The following is a 13297-nucleotide window of genomic DNA, read 5'->3' as shown; positions in this document are numbered from 1 at the left end:
CTTTCCTTCATTCCCGTTATCTTTTGGTTATACATTAATCTTCACTGGATTTCGAGTTTCGTCTGGGTGCTTGGGTTTAGAATGACAGAGGTCGTATGTTTGTTGGCATTGGTGCTAGATTGACTATATAGTTCTTGCTATTGACTTTTTTTTTCTCTGAAGTTCCTTAGTTTTGGTTTGAAAATGAAAGGCTCCGTTTTTATTTATTTATTATTATTTATTATGCTTTACATGAGAATCGTGGTTGTCTTTGTTTGCTTGAATCTGTTATTCTTGTTCATGGTGTATTTATGGTGTTTTGTGTGTTGAAAGTTTCTGGGTTCATCTGGGTTGTGTTGCATTTATGGGGTTTTCTATGGATTCAGAGTTCTTATGTGGGTCATGATTCTAGGCATTATTAGATAATGTCTAGTCCTGGGTTTAATAAGCTTGCTCAAATTCTTGTTGGGAATTGCATAACCTGGATAAGCATTGTGTGGTGGAAGTGTTAAAATAATTATGGACTCACATACATTAATAATTGTTTATGATTAAGCTATCTATATATAAATATTCAATTTATATTTATTAAATATGGGTCACCTTGTGTGTAGAGCTCAAGTCACATGTGTCTTACATGATGGGCCTAAGACACATGTGGCCCAATAGCCCAATGGGTATGGTCCTTAAGGCATAGAGGAAGTTAATAAAAGGGAAAAGGAAACTGAAGTTTGGTGTCTTTTAGTTTTCTTTTCTGAAAATACAAAAAACATTCCCTTTCCTGCCTCCATCACAAGAAAGAAAACAGAAAGGTGGTTTCCTCCTCTATTGCCTTAGAAGAACCATATTTATTCAAGATTGACAATGGATTCAGGTTTGTCTACATTCTCTAATCTAATCGACATGTTTTCTTTATGATTTAACATGAGATTTTTGGTTTTGGGTTGATAAAATATTTGGTAATCTTTAAAAACTGTTCTACAACAAGTGGTATCAGAGCCACACATGTTGAATCATTAAGAAATGCATGTTGATTCAAAGTTATATGAATTTTCTCCCATATGGCATATTAGGGCAAGAAATTTCTTGACAGAATCTAGGAATTTTTCTGGGTTGGGTTCATTTTTTGAATCTAAAAAATAAATAAATAAATTTTAATCAACTAGTGGAGAAAGCCAAAACATGTCTAAAAGGGCTGGAATTGGCCTACAGTTTGGAGGACTTGTTTTTTAAGGCATAGAGTTTAAATAATAATTGTTATCATTTCTTTTGTGTTTTAACTTTGGGAATTGGATTAGAACTTTTCCAATCTACCAACATACAAGATATGTAAGGCTATTAATCTTGTTACCAAAGTGACTTCAGTGCAATTTTTAATATTAAATAATGGATTTAGCCTTTTCTTGCTACATTTGTGTTTAATATTTTAAAATAAATGAGTTATATATATTTGTTGCCAAAGTAACTTATATCATGTAATTTTATTTATTTTGAAATATGTAAACATGTTATTATTGTGTAAAATAATTGGTCCAAAGGAAGATTATTTTAATATAGTAATAAATAAAGTTGTCATAAATGTGTGACATATAAAGTTTACCTTGCATGCTATATGTTAGTCCAAAGAAAGACATATTGCTTCGATTTTATTGTCAATATTTATGAACTGATTTTGTAAAAGAGTACCAATTACAAGTTGATATTTTTGTCCAAAGACTAGATATTAATGTTTGTGCTAGGTATCTTGTTATGGGTCCATATACATGTATATATATGTTAAATTTTTTATTTATTCATGTATGTATGATATTTTTGTGAATAATTGTGAGCTTTATTGTTATTATTCAGCATCTTCTATATCTACTAATGTTTATAACATTCCTATGCTTAATGGCACAAACTTCAAGAAATGGAAAGAGCACGTTATGATTGTGCTCGGGTGCATGGATTTGGACTATGCATTAAGGAAGGATCACCCTGCAGACCTTACTAGTGCCAGCACTGCTGAGCAAAGGGCTACTATGGAAAAATGGGAGTGATCCAATTACATAAGTCTAATGATAATGAAGCACTCAATTCCAGAAGCTATAAGGGGTGCAATACTTGAGGAGTCTCGAGCCAAGACATTCTTAGACCAGATAGCAAACCGATTCACTGCAAACGAAAAGGTCAAGACAAGCACTATTCTTAGTAAGCTTATCTCCATGCGGTACAAAGGAAAAGAGAATGTAAGGGAGTACATAATGGAAATGTCCAATCTTGTGACTAAACTCAAGGCACTAAAGTTAGAGTTATCAGAAGATATACTCATGCACTTGGTCTTAATCTCTCTACCTACACAATTTAGTCCATTCAAGATTAGTTACAACACATAAAAGGAAAAATGAACTCTGAATGAGCTTATTGCTCAGTGTGTGCAAGAGGAGTAGAGACTGAAACAAGAGAAGATAGAAAGTGCTCACTTGGCTTCCACATCTTAGGGACATGGTACCAACAAGAAAAGAAAGAGGGACAATAAGGGAAAACAAACTGCATATTCTGGGACATCATAACAAAAGGTGTAGAAGAAACAAGATAAGAAGATCACTTGTTTCTTTTGCAAGAACACTGGTGATATGAAGAAGACTTGTACCAAATACATTGCTTGGCTTGAAAAGAAAAGTACTCTTCTCAACTTTGTTTGTTCTGAAATTAATTTAGCTATAGTGCCTATTGACACTTGGTGGATAGAGACGGGTGCAACTACTCACATAAGTGTCATGATGCAGGGTTGCCTAAGGAGTCGAATACCAACTGACGGTGAAAGATAAATCTATGTGGAAAATGGCAACAAGACTGCAATGAAGGCTATTAGCCTTTTTAGATTACAGTTAGATTCTGGTTGTACTTTGGATTTAAAAGAGACTTTTGTGGTATTGTGGTTTAGATGAAATTTAATTTTTGTTTCATGTTTGGACAAATATAGATATTTTTGTTCATTTGGAAATGGAATGGTTAGTCTTTATCTAAATTCAAGTGTTACTGGTACTGGTAGTCTAATAGATAAGTTATACAAATTGAACATAAAGGCCTCTAATGGTAATTAAACCTTGCCTTCAAGTAATTATGGCATTAAGCGAAAGTTAACAAATGAGAATTCATCAATGTTATGGCACAAACATTTAGATCATATTTCAAATCAACGTATTCAAAGGCTTGTATCAGAAGGAATTCTTGATCCACTTGATTTTTTAGACTTTCAAGTTTGTATAGAGTGTATTAAGGGTAAACAAACAAATGTGAGGAAAAAGGATGCCAATAGGTGTGGTGACGTCTTGGAATTGATACATATGGACATTTGTGGTCCATTTCCTACCCTTTCTTGGAACGGACAACAATATTTTATTACTTTCATTGACGATTACTCACATTATGGCTATCTTTATTTGATTCATGAGAAGTCTCAGTTATTGGATGTGTTTAAGAATTTTAAAGCTGAAGTTGAGAACCAACTAGGCAAGAAAATAAAGTCTGTTAAATTTGACAGTGGGGCTGAATATTATGGTAGATATGATGAATCTGGTGAACAACATCCAGGATCATTCGCCAAATATTTGATGAAGTGTGGTATCATCCCTCAGTACACCATGCCAGGGGCTCCAAGCCAAAATGGTGTAGCAGAGAGGCGAAACCATACTCTTAAGGATATGGTAAGGAGTATGATCAGTCATTCTACCTTGCCAGAATCACTTTGGGGTGAAATTGTCAAAACTGCAGTTTATGTTTTGAACAAAGTCCTAAGCAAAGCAGTAGCCAAAACCCCATATGAGCTATAGACTAGCAAGAAACCTAGTATTAGGCATTTGCATGTTTGGGGTTGTCCAGCTGAGACTAGGCCTTACAAACCAAATGAGAAAAAATTGGACTCCAGAATTGTGAGCTGCTACTTTGTAGGGTATTCTGAAAGGTTGAGAAGTTTCAAGTTTTATGATCCCTCAATTAGGTCTTTCTTTGAAATGGGCAATGCTAAGTTCATTGAGGATGTTGAGTTAAGTGGGAGAGAGCCATTAAGAAAGGTGGTATTTGAAGAGGAGTCTATTAGTATTCTTATTATTGCAACTGGACATGGTCATATTATGTTTGATGACACTATCCAAAATGTACAACCACTAACAGAGATTGTAGACACACTTGAAATTCCTCCTACTCAAGTTGTGGAACTAGTTCAAGTTCATGAAGAGGTAACTCAACAACCTCAAGAACCTCAAGTACAAGTGCCACTGAGGAGATCCACTAGAGAAATGAGAAGTACAATTTCAAATGATTATGTTGTATATCTCCAAGAAGATGTGTTTGAAATGGGTTTAGAAGATGATCCAATTTCAATTAGTCAAGTCAAACAAAGTTCTAATTCTAAAAAGTGGATAGAAGCCATGAAGGATGAGATGAAATCAATGAAAGATAATGGTGTTTGAGACCTAGAAGAGTTGTCTGAAGGTGTAAAACTGATTGGTTGCAAATGGATTTTTAAGACCAAGCGGGATTTAAAAGGCAACATTGTAAGGTATAAGGTGCCTAGTCGCAAAAGGTTTTACTCAAAAGGAAGACATTGATTATAAGGAGACCTTTTCACCGGTTTCGTCAAAGGACTCCTTTAGAATCATCATGGCACTTGTGGCTCATTATGATTTAGAGCTGCATCAAATGGATGTTAAAACTACATTTCTTAATGGTAACATTGATGAGACGATATATATGGTGCAACTAGAGAACTTTGAGTCTAATGATTCAAAGCAGCTTGTATGAAAATTAAAAAGGTCTACATATGGTTTAAACAGGCATCCCAACAATGGTACCGAAAGTTTGATAAGGTGATTACTTCATTTGGTTTTAAGGAGAACACCGTTGACCAATGCATATATCTCAAGTTCAGTGGGAGCAAATTCATTATCTTGGTGCTATATGTAGATGATATTCTACTTGCAAGTAGTGATGTGGAACTTTTGCATGAAACCAAGTGATTTCTATCCAATAAATTTGATATGAAGGATTTTGGTAATGAATATTTTGTGATGTGTATACAGATCTATAGGGATCGTTCAAGAGGTATACTTGGGTTATTACAAAAGTCCTACATCAATAAGGTGCTAAGTAGGTTTGACATGAGCAATTGTGCAATAGGAAACACACCTGTGGCAAAAGGCAATAAATTTAGTTTGCACCAATGTCCGAGAAATGAACTTGAGAGGAAGGATATGGAGAGGTTTCCCTATGTCTCGGTAGTAGGAAGTCTCATGTATGCACAAGTTTGTATGCGTCCAGATATTGCGTACATTGTTGGAATGTTGGGTAGATATTTGAGTAACCTAGGTATGGATCACTGGAAAAAGGCAAAACGAGTTATGTGGTATTTACAGAGAACTAAAGATTATATGCTCACATATCGAAGATCCAGTCATTTAGAGATCATGGGATATTTGAACTCCAATTTCGTGGGATGTCTTGACAGGAGATCCACTTCAGGCTACATCTTCATGTTAGCTGGAGAAGCAGTTTCATGGAAAAGTGTTAAACAAACACTTATTGCTTCTTCCACTATGGAGGTAGAATTCATAGTCTGCTATGAAGCATCAAACCATGGGATATGACTACAAAATTTTATCACTAAGTTGTTCATTGTTGATGGGATTGAGAAACCATTGAGAATCAATTGTAATAATAAGGCTGCAGAATTGTATTCTAAGAACAATCGAAGTTCGTCAAAGTCCAAACACATTGACATCAAGTTCTTGGTTGTGAAAGAAAGAATTCAGAGTCTTCAAGTATCAATCGAACACATAAGCACAAACTCGATGATTGCAGATCCTCTCACTAAGGGTTTGCCACCCAAAGTATTTCATGAGCATGTCACACATATGAGTGTTGTACATATTAATGATATGCCAGTATAGTGAGAGTTTGTATTTGGGTTTTGTGTTTGTTTTCTTAATGTATTGTTATGTTTGTGTTATCTGTACAGACTTTAGTTTTAAAGACTATTGTGTTTGAATACTCTGAATTGAAATGATGACTTTCAGAATTAGTTTACCAATAAGTGTTGAAAGTGGAATTTGACTATTTTTAGTCACAAAGTAGGACCAATTGGAAATAGACATATTAAAGACCACATTTTATGTAATTTCCATGCTCCACATCCATACTTGATCTATGTTGCTAATTTTTTTAATGTTGTGATCATTGATGGGTCTAGTTATAGTTATGATTAACGAAGGCTTCTTTGATCCTATGTTAGCATAATTAGTAGACCGGATTGTTTGAGGATATTTGGATAGGATAACAAAGATGAGCTCAATAAAGTATTATCATGAACATTATTTTGTAATATATGTGGTCCAAGTGGGAGATTGTTAAAATAATTATGAACTCACATATATTAATAATTTTTTATGATTAAGCTATCTATATATATTCGATTTATATTTATTAAGTATGGGTCACTTTGTGTGTAGAGCCCAAGTCATATGCGTCTTACATGATGGGCCTAAGACACATGTGGCCCAACAACCCAATGGGTATGGTCCCTAGGGCATAGAGAAAGTTAATAAAAGGGAAAAGGAAACTGAAGTTTGGTGTCTTTTAGTTTTCTTTTCTGAAAATACAAAAAACATTCCCTTTCCTGCCTCCCATCACAAAAGAGAAAACAACTTCCTCTATTGCCTTAGAAGAACCATATTTCTTCAAGATCGACAATGGATTCAAGTTTGTCTACGTTCTCTAATCTAATTGACATGTTTTCTTTATGATTTAACATGAGATTTCAGGTTTTGGGTTGATAAAATATTTGGTAATCTTTAAAAAATGTTCTACAATAAGAAATGAACTCATAATGCCCATCATATAACTTGTAATAGTCTTGATTATGATCTTGATCTTCATCATATTCCAGTGTTTGCAGTTTCTTCCAGCTTGTTTGATTCCATAAAGTTTATCTTTTATGGGAGAATATTGAAATTTGATTATATAGCTAGGTTTTTTGTGAGTTACCAGCATTGGACCTATTATCCGGTTATGTGTGTGGCAATGATTAATTTGTTTCTGTAAACATTATTATTGTTGTTTTCTGGGAGGAATATTCCAGACAGAGCTTTGAATATTATGGGGATTTGTGTGTTTTAGGCATGGTACCCTCTTTTTGTTTCATGTTTGCCCAATTGGGGTGATAGGGTGATGTTTCTGCTTGCGAGCATGGCTGTGACTTCAATTCAACATATTTAATTCACTTTGAACCTTTTTTTTAGCTAATTATATGTTGGGCCGCCTTATGGAAACGATTGGTTTGAGAAGCAGATTAGTGGGACAATTGATATTTCATGCTCAACTTGGATGGATTGGTTTCATGGTGGTCTGCAGTTTCAGCTTAAGCACCATTTGTTTCCTCGGTTGCCAAGGTGTCATTTGAGGAACATTTCTCCTTTGGTGAAAGACCTATGCAAGAAGCATAATTTTCCTTATAGGGGTTTATCGTTTCGGGAGGCCAACGTATCAACAATTACGACACTAAGAACTGCTGCTCTGTAGGCTCGTGACCTTACTAACCATGTCCCAAAGAATTTGGTTTGGGAAGCTACTAATATTCATGGATGAGGTCTCTTGAGGCTTGCCAAGATTTTGCTGTTGTAGTTCTTTAACACCAATAGGTTTTCTTTTTTCATGGATGACTTTTTTATTTTTTTTATTTTTATTTTCTTGTCTTGGGCCTCACCTATGCATGGCTGTCTTGGAACACGTCAATTTCATTCTTTTGAGCATCCTAGGTCCATTATCTTAGGATTGGAAGCTCTTCAAATCTTAATAATTATCCACTTAAAATCCAAATGGCTTTCCATGATTCATAGTCAAGTTACAGACGCCACCCCTTTCTCACACAATCTCTTGATCCAAAACTTTGCGTGGCATGCACCATTATACATCAAGTGGCCAATTTAAAATATCAATAGTTACCAGAGGAGTTTTCTTGTATCTGTTGACGTGGTACACACCCTACACTCTAATTACATGGATAATCATGACCTCTTGGTTGGATCCAAGAGCACTTATTGAGTTCAAAGTTAAGCAATGCATGTATTGGACTGAATTAACCGATTTGAAAAGATAATTAGGGCGATTGCTATTTTTGTTGAGTTCCTTTGTAACCTTGGAGACCATGCATTATCTATCTGGTTTGCCCCTATTTCTTTGGCTGTAGGTTTGGTTTCCTCAGTCCATATTGGTCTTCCTTTCAAGTTTTATCAATTCTAAATCCCCAGATTTGCCATCCTTTGATAGTCCAGATGTATAGAGTATCATGAAATGCATTCGTTGTCATTCATTCATTGTCTGAAAGTTGGTGATCGATATTGAGAAACTAGAGACGAATCGGCCACCTGTACACTAGAACTACATCGGGCTTTATTTTTGCCTATGCAGATGGTTCTAGGACACAGGCAGCAATACCATAGTCAAACAACATTTTGTAGGGGAGAGCCGAAAAATGATTTTGAAAGCACTACACGAGTAGATCGCATGGTTTCGATTGGAATTTATACTAATTAAAGACCGAAGATGATTCAGTCCCATCTACAATGACATTGCTCTTCTCCAAGTTCAGATATGAGGGGTATAGTAGTGGGGAATTTGATTACATTGCATGAACAAAAACTTGATGGAACCCCCACAAAAAAAAAAAAAAAAAAAAAAAAATTCAAAATTTTTTTTCCTTACTGCCAGTTTTCACTCAACCACTAACCCTTTAGTTTCAAAGTTCTTTTCAGCAACCTCATAATATTTTTTAAAAATTTTAAAAACTTGTATAACTTTTCTCACTCCTTGAAATTGAATTTAAAGTTTCGTTTCAGTTAGAAAACAATTCTAGAATAGAAGATATAAATGAGTCTTTAGAGGGGCTCTGTTTTCACCCAGTTGTGGACACCCGAGATTGTTTTGCAAAAATAAAATAATATATGACTTTTTAAATTTAATTCAATATTTTTTCTTAATTCTAGGCTTCTTGAAATTGATTTTAGATACATAAAATATTAAAAAAAATATGCCTTTTTGAGGGAGATATGATTTTTCAAAGTCATACCTACTGCACATGCTGGATTCTGGACATCTGGCTAGCTTGAGTATTTTTAAAAATACTTTTGAGTACCATCCAACCTTGGATTCATTTTTTATTTGATATATACACTTTTAAATATGTGCATGATTTTTTTTTTTTTTTTTATGATTTTATGTAATCATTTATTATTTTTTTAAAAAATTTCTTATGCATGTTTCTTTTTCTTATCTAATGTGGACTTTGTAGAACCTTTAAGTGTCTTTGTTGCAATCTGTCCTCTAAATGAGTGTTTGGATTTTGGTATGTTGATCTAGACATGTAGAAGTTGTTTTCTCAAATTTTTCATAATTAAATTCCACTCTAAGCTATTTTTTTAGAAATTGTTTTTTTGATGCTCCTTTTTCTAATTGCATGATGATGATCTTATACATTGCTTGAATTGGTTATTTATTTTTGAAGTCATTTAACTTACCTTGGCTCAATTTTGGCTTTGGTATTGTGTATTAAACATAATGAATATGTTATATAGTTTATACTTGTCCTAACCACTCTAGCATTTTTGGAGGAATCTTATAAATTATGCATGTTATTTACATACGCTTTTTATCACTTACTTTTCGAAATTTTTTAAACATGCATGTTATTGTGAGTCTTATTTATGCTTGATGTGATCCTTAGGTGCTTAGATGTATGCTTGATTTGCTTGGATAAAACACATGTTGTGTGCTATATTTCTATACTAACTTTGATATTTATGATAGCGCTATAGTTCAGGTACACACCCTAAATCTTCTTTATGATTATGATTGGTTTTTCTTGTTTGGCATGCTATTGTTTGAAATCACCTAGCCTACCTAGGTATCTATAATCAACCAATTAATTGCCCCATTTCCTTCAACTTAGTTAGTAGAGACCTTTGTAGGGCTTAGAGGGGTGCTACCTTTTAAAGATATCTTCCCAATAGGTAACCTGATCCCTGGACTTGGACTCAGGTTTTTCAAAGGCACGCTTTTCCAAAAACTATGGAGTCACTTCTTTAGGGTTTTCTTTCTTCTTTTATTTTTTCCTTTTAAAATAAAATAAAATAAGTGACGACTCCAACTTTTCCAAAACCAAATTTTCACCAATAAAAAAAAGTTTCGCCGATTGAGTGGGGACACACATGAAAAATGCGGGTCCACACCTAGCTAGCTACTCTTGGCACTCGTAGGAATAGGGTTATGCATATTGTTCCTTCTTCATTTGATGCCAAGAGCACTCTGCCTACCCAAATTTCCCTAATGCCCACTACACATACAACTACTCCACCTATTTTGTTTGCTTCATTTTAGACTGTTTCTACTACTCTTACCCCTCCATCATCAACGTTAACAACATTCTTTGACTCAACCTCAAGTTGATGATGATGCTCCAAGTTTACTACAAGTTATGACCTATTTGGCCATGCTTTAAGACCTCTTATGAGCATGGACTCACATATTGATGTCAAACTCAGTTGAATGGAGACCCGTATGTGGATGATTTGACTTTTGTCGTTCAACAACTAAGCTCTTTGGCTGGAGTCCTCAAATTAAGAGAGGGTTTAGCACCACCAACTTAAGGAAACCTATGGATAGATGGTGGTACCAAGGTCTGCACCCATTTTTTATACCAAAGCTAGGGGAGCAATGTTTGTAGCTAGCCACACCCATCCTATAAACTTTCAGAGATGCTATGATTTCTTATGCCTATTATTGACATTTTGAAGTTTGGTAAGCTTGTTGACGAGGGGATTTCTATCTATCTCACCGATGGTGACATTAACATCACCATCAGTGACAATTCACCTACTACTCAGGTTGTATAGTACACTAACTTTTTTTCCCACTCATATTCCTTACTTTGTTTCTTTTCTTCTTGTTGTTTTAGGTTTTGCCTTATATATCTATGCATATTTTTGCCAATGATGTTGTTTCCTTTAGTGCAAGATTTGGTTTTAATCCATGATTTTGATTTGATGATCATGAAGTAACATCTTTTACATCTCATAGAATTTAAACATAAGACATATAAAATTTATTTATTAACGAAGTTTTAATTTTAATATTTCATTTTTTGGCATCAATATAAAATTAATAGGTTTAGGAGACACAAACTAAAGTGTATATATTCTATATGCATATATATTATAAAAGTAAAATTTATCTTATGATAAAGGCCCACTAACTCCATATTGGAGGTCAAGTGTTGTTCGAGCATATGGTGATAAATTAATAAATTCAAAACAAAAAATTCTAATTGATAAATCAAATGATGTAATTGATTCACTAGGACTAGAAGTATGTCTAAGGAAAGCACGTGACATCTAATGTTTTCGATAATGAGATTTGTGAGCTCAATCAAGGCAATGGTGATGCTTCATCTAAGCATGAAATAATCATTTTTTAAAAATAAAAATAAAAATTTTAAAAAATCAAATCTAGGAAAGATCACAAACATGTGTGAAGGAATTAATTTCAAAGAGGAAAATAAATATAAAAAAGTGAAAAAAACTTATCTAAAATTAAATATTTCCACTGTTATAGTAAAAGAAACTATGCTAATAAATATCCAACAAAGAAAAATGGGCAAAATGATAACCAAAGTAAAATGGAGTGATTTTGATTTAAAGATGACTGGTATGCATGATTGATTTTTGTGATGAAATTATTGTTGGGATAAAGCCCTTAACAACAAGATATGATGTGACAAAGTTATTTTCTACTTTTCCATATTCACTTGCATTAATATTTATTTGAACATTCTGGTCTGTATCACTTACATTGTAGATGACTCGAGTGCATTAGGAGTTGCACTGAAAATCCAAGTCATGGGTCCTCATAAGTTGATGAGTTGTTTACTGCTAGTTCATAGACTTAGGAGATCTATTTAAAATTGTAGTGTACAACTTCTTAATTGGAGGGATGATTTGTCTTGGTCATTAGGATTTGTTTTTCATGGTAAGTGCACTAGTGTACATGATTATACATTGGACAGGACCTACAATGAAGCACACCATTTACTATTAGGAAGTCATGATTTACCAAACTACTATGTTGCATGGACTCTCAACCTTGAGAGAATATTGAGTTAGTATTGAGGTCTTTAGTGGTTTTGGATTATAGATGAGACCTTAAGGTGGTCATATATTTCATAAGGATTGGGTCACTATTGATTAAAGCAAGTGACAATAAGTATTCTCAAAATAGGCACCATAATATTTTATAGGATTAGGGCAATGTGTCCCCTTGGGTGATCATAACGACTTGTGATTATGAAATCTATGGCGTTGTAAGAATCCTTTTAGTGAAATTTGACATATGTTTTATGTCAATTAGAATATGTCAAGTGATCACATAATAGGAAAATTTGAAACTTAACGATTTTAGATGAAATCTTGAGAGGTTGATAACATTTATCTTGTTAGATAACGGACACTAGTTCATGGACAGTCTGGATGCACGGGGTAGTATGTCATGGACCAAAAGAATTGATTAAATTGGATTTAGTCAATTCTTATCTCGATAACATAGGATATTGAAGTACAATTAACTTTTTTTAATGGATTATTAAGTCAACTTCACAACTGGATTATGACGAACTTTATATACCTTGATATAATAACATAGGATACTAGAGTGCGATTGATTTTTTTTTTAGTGAATTATTAAGTCAACTTTCAAAACTAGATTATGAAGAAACCAGTATTTTCCTTTGGGTCCTAATGATTCTTGTCCAAACTCATAGTCTTTGTTGACACAAAGGTTTAAGGGAAATTGGAGATTTAATCATATGCTTGCATAAAGGCATTTAGGTAAAAGAACAAGGTTGCATATGAACTTATGATCAATGTTTTTAGAACCAGGAAGATCATTTAACCAGAAAAGTTACCGATTCTATATTGTTTTTTTATTGAAACATTTATTATGTTGGCTGCATAGCCCAATGGTCCAAGCATTGGCCTTTTTAATCCAAGATTTGTGGTTCAAGCTTTCTTAAACATTATAAGCAATCTCACATTGGAAGTTTACAAATTATATTCCTGTATAAAAACCTTGCTTATCCTTGGAGCTTTAAACATATTGTTAGGCTAGAGAATGTTATGGGATTGCAGACAAAGCTCATTGCTAGAAATGAAGGGGGTTCACATTATGATTTTGGTCAAAATATTAATATTGATCGGTTCAAGGAAAATGGGACAGTTTGTTTGATTCGACAATC

At 33.8% G+C, this 13297-nt stretch overlaps 1 pseudogene; it reads left to right on the top strand.

Moving 5' to 3' along the window:
• Window positions 1–286: 286 nt before the first annotated feature.
• LOC117906528 lies at window positions 287–7602 on the top strand (annotated as a pseudogene).
• Window positions 7603–13297: the final 5695 nt, after the last annotated feature.

Source organism: Vitis riparia, chromosome 18 (assembly GCF_004353265.1).
Source record: "Vitis riparia cultivar Riparia Gloire de Montpellier isolate 1030 chromosome 18, EGFV_Vit.rip_1.0, whole genome shotgun sequence".
Taxonomy (NCBI): domain Eukaryota; kingdom Viridiplantae; phylum Streptophyta; class Magnoliopsida; order Vitales; family Vitaceae; genus Vitis; species Vitis riparia.
This window is presented reverse-complemented; position numbering and strand designations above follow the sequence as displayed.